This window comes from Alosa alosa, chromosome 20, assembly GCF_017589495.1.
Source record: "Alosa alosa isolate M-15738 ecotype Scorff River chromosome 20, AALO_Geno_1.1, whole genome shotgun sequence".
Taxonomy (NCBI): Eukaryota; Metazoa; Chordata; class Actinopteri; order Clupeiformes; family Clupeidae; genus Alosa; species Alosa alosa.
In genome coordinates this window covers 29,609,906-29,618,126 of record NC_063208.1, presented here as the reverse complement: position 1 = coordinate 29,618,126, position 8,221 = coordinate 29,609,906, and the positions used below count along the sequence as shown (strand labels likewise).

Sequence of the window (8,221 nt, the reverse complement as noted above, 5' to 3'; positions counted from 1 at the left end):
TCTGCAGCATTCTGTTTTTGATGAAATGACAGATTTTAAAGTGCAAAATCTGTCATTCCATTTGGAGACATTTGAAATGTAAATTCAGGGAATGTGACTGGCCATCTTCTCATCGCAGCCATGAGTTATTGTTTCCTGGAAACGCTATCTCAGCACCCTGACTGAGCAGTTGCAGAGAGGACAATATTCATGGATTCTTATAAAGACATGTCTACCATTTCCCATGAATCTGCAAACCCCTTTCAGGCACTATCGAAAATACTGGTGCAAACTAAATTTACTAATTACTTTTCTAATGAATACTTAATACTCAACATAAAATACGAATACGAATACTCAACATTAAACTTCAGATAACAGCCAGATACAAATATAAATACTCAACATAAAACCTCAGATAACAGCCAGATACAAATTTCCGTTCAGTAAGATAAATGGAATTCTCTAATAACAGCGAAGTTAAAAATCTATTTTCACAACAATATTAGGACAGCTGGCTGTGTAATTATGTTTACTCTGAAATCAAGCCGTATGATGACATTGAGTTATGTCCACACACTTGCCTTAAAATCTTAAAATGTAAGTATACGCTATTTCAACACCCACACATTATTATTATTATTATTTTAATTATTATTGTGAATATGAATAGTATTATTATGTAAATAACAATGTAGGTGGTAGTTGTGACTGACAGCTTGCACAGCAAAGAAACTGGTCTGTAATGACACAATTATGGTTATACCAACTGCACTTTTTTCACTAGACTTAGGTGGTACTATTATCAACTATAAAATTGGGGACCAAAATATCATAAGGTTAAAAACTTCCCATAAGGTTAGAAGCCCCCCAAGTGTGTAGGATAATCTATAGCGGCACCAATTTACAAACCCACTCCAGCAAAGCATACACCAGTTGCAGCCACAACAATTATTAGTTTCTATGAATCACATTTCTGTAGCTACAGTACTGTACAGTGTTTTTTTTAATAGCCTTGGTTCTGCCATGGACATCCAGGTAAAAGCTAATAGGCATTTCTAAGGTGAAGCTGTGTCTATTCAACTTCAGTGATGGTCATTGCTGTTGTTTTCAATAGGGAGTGTGCTTAGCATTCATGCTAGTCATATCCACTTGACAATTCAAGTTGGAGAAGGAGATAAGTTATACTGTATAAGCCCTAACCTGAGCTGATGTTAGCTTTCATGGCCCTAGCCTATTCTCAATCTACTTCAAATGAACTACCTGGGAAACACTACAAGCTACAAAGCTTAAATGTGTCACAAACATTGTTGTTCACTATGGGCCTTAATTTAAATACAGGGCAGAGTCAAAGTCAAGCACTTTGTCTCGTCCATGACCTAAAACTGTCCCACCCATGTTTATGCCTTGGGTCTTGCTCATGGTATTAAATCAGCAAATATATTTTGCCTAGATATTAAATTAGTTCTGAAACGTTGGACTTTAAACAATAAATTATTCTAATGTATCATTATGTACCAGCATAGTTATGCTATAACCATGGCATTTCTTGTGACCTATTTATCCCTAGATAATGTCATCTAGAGAGATGACGGAGAAATCGTATGAAGAAAGTTTAATGTATAGTATGTTTCATTCACACAATCGGAAAACAAAATGAAAACAGACTACAATTACAGTGTTTTCACACATAGTCCTTCTTAAAAGAACTAAACTCGGTCCTCAAAGGGTGCCCCTTTCAGCCCTCGAAACAATCTCAGATTGATGACTCTCTTGCATATCTGAACTCTCCAAACATACTCAGACCCCTTTTAAATTAACCAAACTGACACCACCTCAGGAGGTAGTCTCAGCACGGTTTGCTTGAAGGTTTGTTGTGTGGCTCACTTAACCTATGCATTGTGAACATAAAGCGCACCATGGTTGTTTCACCTTGAGCCTCGTATTTTCTCCTTCTAGGTTTGCCGTTGTCGCATTTCTTGCTCTTGTACAGTCACTGCCATACCAGCACATTTATTTATATGTTATTTCAATGAAGGGTCACATTCTCCAAAATGTTTAAAATGGCCAACAAGGAGGATTTGTTTTGCAAGGCAAGGTTATATTGCCATGCAGTCAACTAGTAGCCTCAATGACATTAGATTGCCAGAAGAGAACGCATATCAATAATTATTAAAAAAATATTATCATAAGGCCTATGTTAACAAAACATGATACAGACCTTTGTAAACATACAGCCAATTAAGTGTGTTCTTAAAAGTGTTGATAAATGATCAAATTAATGTATTCATTCACTGTCAACATAGAAATCAATGAACTGCTGAATTTAATGTGAAGATCCATGTGACTTCACTCACCATTTTTCATGATCTATCTATTATATCTCTGTTCAACTCTTCCATTAATGTTGCAAGAACCACGCCGCAATATTTTCAGGGATGGGAGAGAGACTGCAGCATAGTCAACATGAACATGCTGCTTTTCAATTGTCATTTTGGATGTGAGCTACAAACTAAAGCTTGTGGGACATAGCAATAGCAGTCAGGTGGGGCAGGCTCTGATATCACTCTGAATGAGAAAGCAGTGATTAGTTGTGTTGATGGACAATAACAAGAGATAGTCCAAGAAGATGTGTGCAATAACTTCACATTACAATTAATTTAGAATCCTAGAAAAAAAGCTATCTCTTCATTTATGAAGCAAACAACCACACCAATCATGGATCATTATAATGAACCTGTTAATGAATGATAATGAAAATACACTGCTAACCCAGAGCAACTACATAGCCCATAATCCAAAGCAGTAAGGTCTTGGACCTCCTGAGGAACTACTGTAGAGTGTGAACAGGAAGAAAACAGGACACCCCCTCAGAGCTGAAGTGTACCAGAAAGATATGAAATGTGAATATAAAAACAACAGAGATTTTAGTTTGTTTCTAGTTTTAGTTTTCCACTTTTTGGTGCACTTTTAAGCTAGAGAACCAGAGGGAGATTTTTTAAATACCATTATGACTGTGATGTAGTTGTAAGCAGGCAGGGGTGTGGGCATTTGCCAACTGTAAAGATGAAATGTGCACTTGCTCCAAAAACATGTTTTTCCTTGACATGAAATATCCTTGGCTTGTTTTAGTCAACATCAACACCATGAACTATATGAATCTGTCCCAACATCACAGTTTAAGGTTAGCTTACTTTAGGTCTACCGCCTTTATTGAATTGTCTCTCTAGCAGGCTTTCCTGAAGGTTTTACTTTTAATTATATTGCTAACATTGAGTTTTTTTTATAATATTAAATAAAATTGCTAAAGGTATAGCTAGTTGCAGAACAATTGTGTACTGCTCTGAATGAGTAAGGATCACAGCATTTCAGTGAAACCAACAGACACAAACACAGATTTTACAAACCTTTCCCCTTCCAAAAACAGTACTATTATTTTGTCTGGTGATTTGATGAGAGTAAAAACAATCACTACAGCGTATTGTTATACAGTGAGAAGCACTCAGAGGCATTGCTTTCCACAGTGTGAGGTGAACAGACAGCCACAGAAAAATAACCATTTCATTGATTTGCATGTTCAACTACCATCCATGAGAGGGGAATACATTTCATACAATTTATTGATGAAATCGTGCTATACAACACCAAAATAGAATAGGTTCCTTTCCTAACACTATACCTTTTTTATTTTCAGTACAAGCTGAAGTCATGCCACCAGGAAATCTAATCTCAATTCAATCACAGTCTTCTATCAAATAGGGGGCTTAGTTTAGGTCTGTAAGTGTGTAGTGTAGCCATATTAAGAAAACACATGTCCATACTTAACCATTATCACTCATCTGACTGGCTGGCCACATCTCTCATTAAGAGGAATAGGCCGTAATCCATCCAAAAAGTGTTCAGTGTTTAGGTATCACAATCTCTTATCAGACATTAAATTATTGATGTAGATTAGATTGTAGGCATTAAATTATCAATGTGTATGAGGAGCCACATGGCACTCGTTACTCACCATTCTATCACATGTTGCCAAATGGTTGAATGAAGCAACACAGATAGCAAAACCAAACTTGTAGAATGTATACTGTAGTTTGTTGACCTGCCATGTTTGGTCTGCTGTTGTAGGCCACCATCATCTTTAGTTTAACTTGTGGTGAATATTAAGAAAATAACAAAATGTTATAAAAAATAAATGAAGACATGTAAATTATGAAAACAAGTGTCAAAACAGTTTGTTGGATACCCATCAGTGTGCTGGAAAGTTGCTGCTGTAATTACAGGTTGTGTTTTTTGGTCTTGCTTTTAAAATGTAGTTGCACCTATAGACGGTGGTAAGTTCCCCTTTAAGTATGCATCATTAAATACTCTTAATACTGGGGAACAGTGACAGAGAACGTCTTATAAAATTCCAGAGTGTCCCTTTGGTTCCAGAGATTTGCCAGTCTGCAGATTTAATGGCCTCTTGTACTCTAAGACAGAAAAGGATTCATCTAAAGATTTGGAAAGAGTGTATGATATAGCAGCTGATCGATAGGGCTGGTACTGCCCAAGGAAACATTTAGAACGGCCAGTTTACATTTAAACAAAGTCAAGCATATTAAACCCGCAATCTGGAACCTCGAGGGATCAAGAAGAGTGGGCTTGAATCACTGTTTGGGATCTTTGTCATTACTTCCCTCATTCCCTGTATGTGCTGCCTTGCTCCAGCACCTCTGGGTTGAAGTTTTTAATGCATCTGCCCTTGCATGGAAGCTCCCCGCTCCACCTTCAAGCATCACAGACTGTATAGACAGACTCTGTACTTCTCCTGATAACAATAGAAAGGTATGATACAGCCTTGGGCTTCTCCCTTGGTAGTGGTTTGGCTGTGAGGGACCTGTGCTTGGTCTAGCTCCGGCAGAGATGGCAGGACGGTCAGGACCTCTTCGCCCAAGAGTGTATGGAGCAGCTCAGTGAAGAAAGCAGTAGGGTGCAGTCCCTCAATGGATTCAGGTAGGCGCACTATTCTTATCTTCCTGCAGCTTCGGGGTTTGTCAACAGCCATAGGGCTCTATTTTTAAAATCTGAAACGAAAGGTTTCAATACGTTTAGGGTGTGGTCAGTCCAAAATCGCTATTTTAACGGCGTAATAAGTTTGCAAGACACTAGGCGCATTGTTCAAAAGGGTTGTTCTTAATCAGTCATGGGTGTGTGTGAACTCATAGGAAAGGTGAAACTAACTTCACCATAGTCTCATATGCAACTGACAAAAACAATTCTACACAGTTATCTACTTTCACTATTGACTGACAAGGGGTTACAATCGAAAACATAGCCCTTACATAGCAACATAGCAATACTTACCCCAATAATGTTTGAATGACTTAATACTGCAGACAAATCATTGGTTCTGTTCAAAATGGAAGACAGCTGTCTGCTGCCTTCCCTCCCTAAATAGAGAGCTGTTGTGGGTACCTGATCTGCATGGGTTACCAGACCTGCATGATACGTCACAAAATACATTCTGATTGGTCTATTAGCCATTGCACTTCGAGAATTTAATTGGTCAGAATGTTGGTGGTACGTTCAGCTGATCTCACTACTCTCTTCAGAGCTTTACAGTCTAGCTCAGTGCTATTTCCATACCAAGCTGTTATACTCCCAGTGATAACACTTTCAGTGGTGGTTCTGTAAAAGTTCTTCAGTAGTTGTTGAGGTAGCTTGAAGTACTTGAGGCGTCTGAGGAAAAGATGCTGATGACCCTTTTTCACCAGTGAATTAATGTGCTTGGTCCAAGTCAGGTCTTCAGTAATATGGACTCCAAGATATTTAAAACTCTCTACCCTTTCCACTTGAGAGTCATTGATCATAAGTGGTCGATAAATCTACATGGTACCCTGTCTAACAGCTGTGTCCTTTTGATGAGCCACATTATCATTTAAGGCCAATTAATTGTAAATTTCAGATTTTTATGTAAAGATGTGTAATTTCACTTTAAATCATTTGAAAATGACTGGGACATGTGTCCAGAGCATCTTGAGGGGAATGGGTGCATAGGATATTTTCAAGGATTCAGAGGAAAAGATCCTTTGTTGACACAGTGCCTAGATATGAGTGAAATCAGGAATACATTATTAAAAGCAAATTAGCTGTTAGTGGAATAAAATTTCTACAGAGCATTACATTAACCAGCTTGTCCACCATTTAAAGATTCAGTCTGTTTTCCCTTGTGCCATTTGTTTTGAGAAGTCTGTACTCTGTAATTCCTTCAGCCACCCACACACACACACACACACACACACACCTTGTATCTTATCATTGGAAATTACTCTGATATAAATCAAAGTCCGGAAGGTGTTGTCTGGTGTATGATATGCCAAAGAGTTAATGTCTGTGACTGTGTATTTATGGTGGAAATATTTCATTTTCTTGATATTCGTAGGTAGAATATGCCAGACCAACAAGAAGAGGTAGGTGGAAGAGATCTAAAAAGGAGTTGGTTAGAATTGAGTATAAGTTGCTGACACACAATGGCCCTCATTTATGAAACGAACGCATGACCACACAGGCGACAGTCATACTGTCATCTCCACGAAAGCATGCCAATTATCAATTTTAACGTGAGCGGTGGCTACGCTCGAATCTTACATCAGGTCTCAACTCCTGTACGTAAGTTTTTGAGGCGGCATAGCACGTTGCAGCAGTAAATTGGTGTAGGATTGCAAAGTGGAAGAGTTGAATTCATGGAATATCTTGGACCTAAGACTTTTCCTGCACATTAGTAGCCTACTTGCCGTAATGTAGCCAGTTATGTTGACATATTTGATGGCTTAGGATAGCCATAGGCTATGTGGAGAGAAATCCTTACTCTTTGGAAAGCTCAACATAATAAATATTATTATCATAAATATTTTTTTTTTTGTTCAAGGGGCAAATGGCAGTGTTGTTTGGTTTTGTAATTGGGGGCCTAGCACCGAAGGTGCAGGACCCTATTGTGTTTCTATATTATTATGACCGCCGCATTGCCAGGCGGTCATATAGGTTTAGTCAGATTTTTTTTTTTTTTTTTTTTTCTTTTTAGCATGCCCAAATTTCCGTCAATGATTCCCGGACACTGAAAGACGGGGTACACGAAACTTGGTGGACATGTAACCCCACATGGATAGCATGGAACCATCGTTTTTCGTTTTGATCTGTAGCCCTCCGCTGAATTGGACCCCGAAAGGAGGGTAGGGCAGACACAGTTTTCTGTGAATATCTCGAAAACCATAGGGTTTAGGAGGACCATTTTTTTGTATGTTGATCTCAAGGGGCCATGTCAACCCATTCCATAACCACTCATTTCATGTATAGCGCCACCTAGTTAAACACAAAAAGTAAAAATGAGGTGGTGTAATTGAAGGTATCTGTGACCTAACATAGTCAAAATTGCACAAAATTGGAAGTGTAGGATCATTATGACACCCTATGTATGCACGCCAAGTTTTGTGGAATTCCGTTCATGGGGGGCCACACAATAAATTAATTTATGTTACTATACACCAACTGGCCTGTAGGTGGCGGAGACAGTTTTCTGTGAATATCTCGAGAACCGTAGGGGCCTAGGAGGTCCACCTTTTTTTGTATGTTGGTCTTAAGGGGGCATGTCAACCCATCCCATTACCACTTATTTCATGTATAGCGCCACCTAGTTAAAATTAAAAAGCAAAAAATGAGGTGTTTTCATCTCAATATCTCCTGGCTGACAAGGTCAAAACTGCACGAAATTAAAAGAGTAGGATCATTATGACACCCTCTGAATGCATGCCAAGTTTTGTGTACTTTCGTTCATGGGGGCCTTACAATAAAATAATTTATGTGTACATTTAGTGACGATACACCAACAAGGATTCCCGGGACACTGAAAGACCGGGTACACAAAACTTGGTGAGCATGTACCCCCACATGGATAGCATGGAACCGTCATTTTTCGTTTTCATCTGCAGCCCCCGCTGGACTGGACCCCGAAAAGGAGGGTAGGGCAGACACAGTTCTCTGTGAATCTTTTATGGTATGTTGGTCTCAAGGGCCCACATCAACCTGGCTCATAATCACTCATTTGTGATTTGTCCCCGGTAAAAATGAAAATCAATAGGATTAAAAAGAAAGCCAAAATAAATATTCATCATCATCATCATGGCTGCATTTTTCAGTAGCATTGGCGCAGAAAGTAGTCGTTTGTCCACTAGATGGCGATCGCTGCAGTGAGACGTAATTTTGTTGG

The 8,221-nt window shown here is 38.8% G+C and overlaps 1 long non-coding RNA gene across 1 annotated transcript; it reads right to left on the bottom strand.

Moving 5' to 3' along the window:
- Positions 1-3,526: 3,526 nt before the first annotated feature.
- On the bottom strand, positions 3,527-5,405 carry LOC125285459. The gene is made up of 2 exons (XR_007192028.1): positions 5,323-5,405; positions 3,527-5,042 (listed from the first exon to the last, which is right to left on the bottom strand). It is a non-coding gene; the product is annotated as an uncharacterized LOC125285459 (long non-coding RNA).
- Between the last annotated feature and the right edge of the window lie 2,816 nt (positions 5,406-8,221).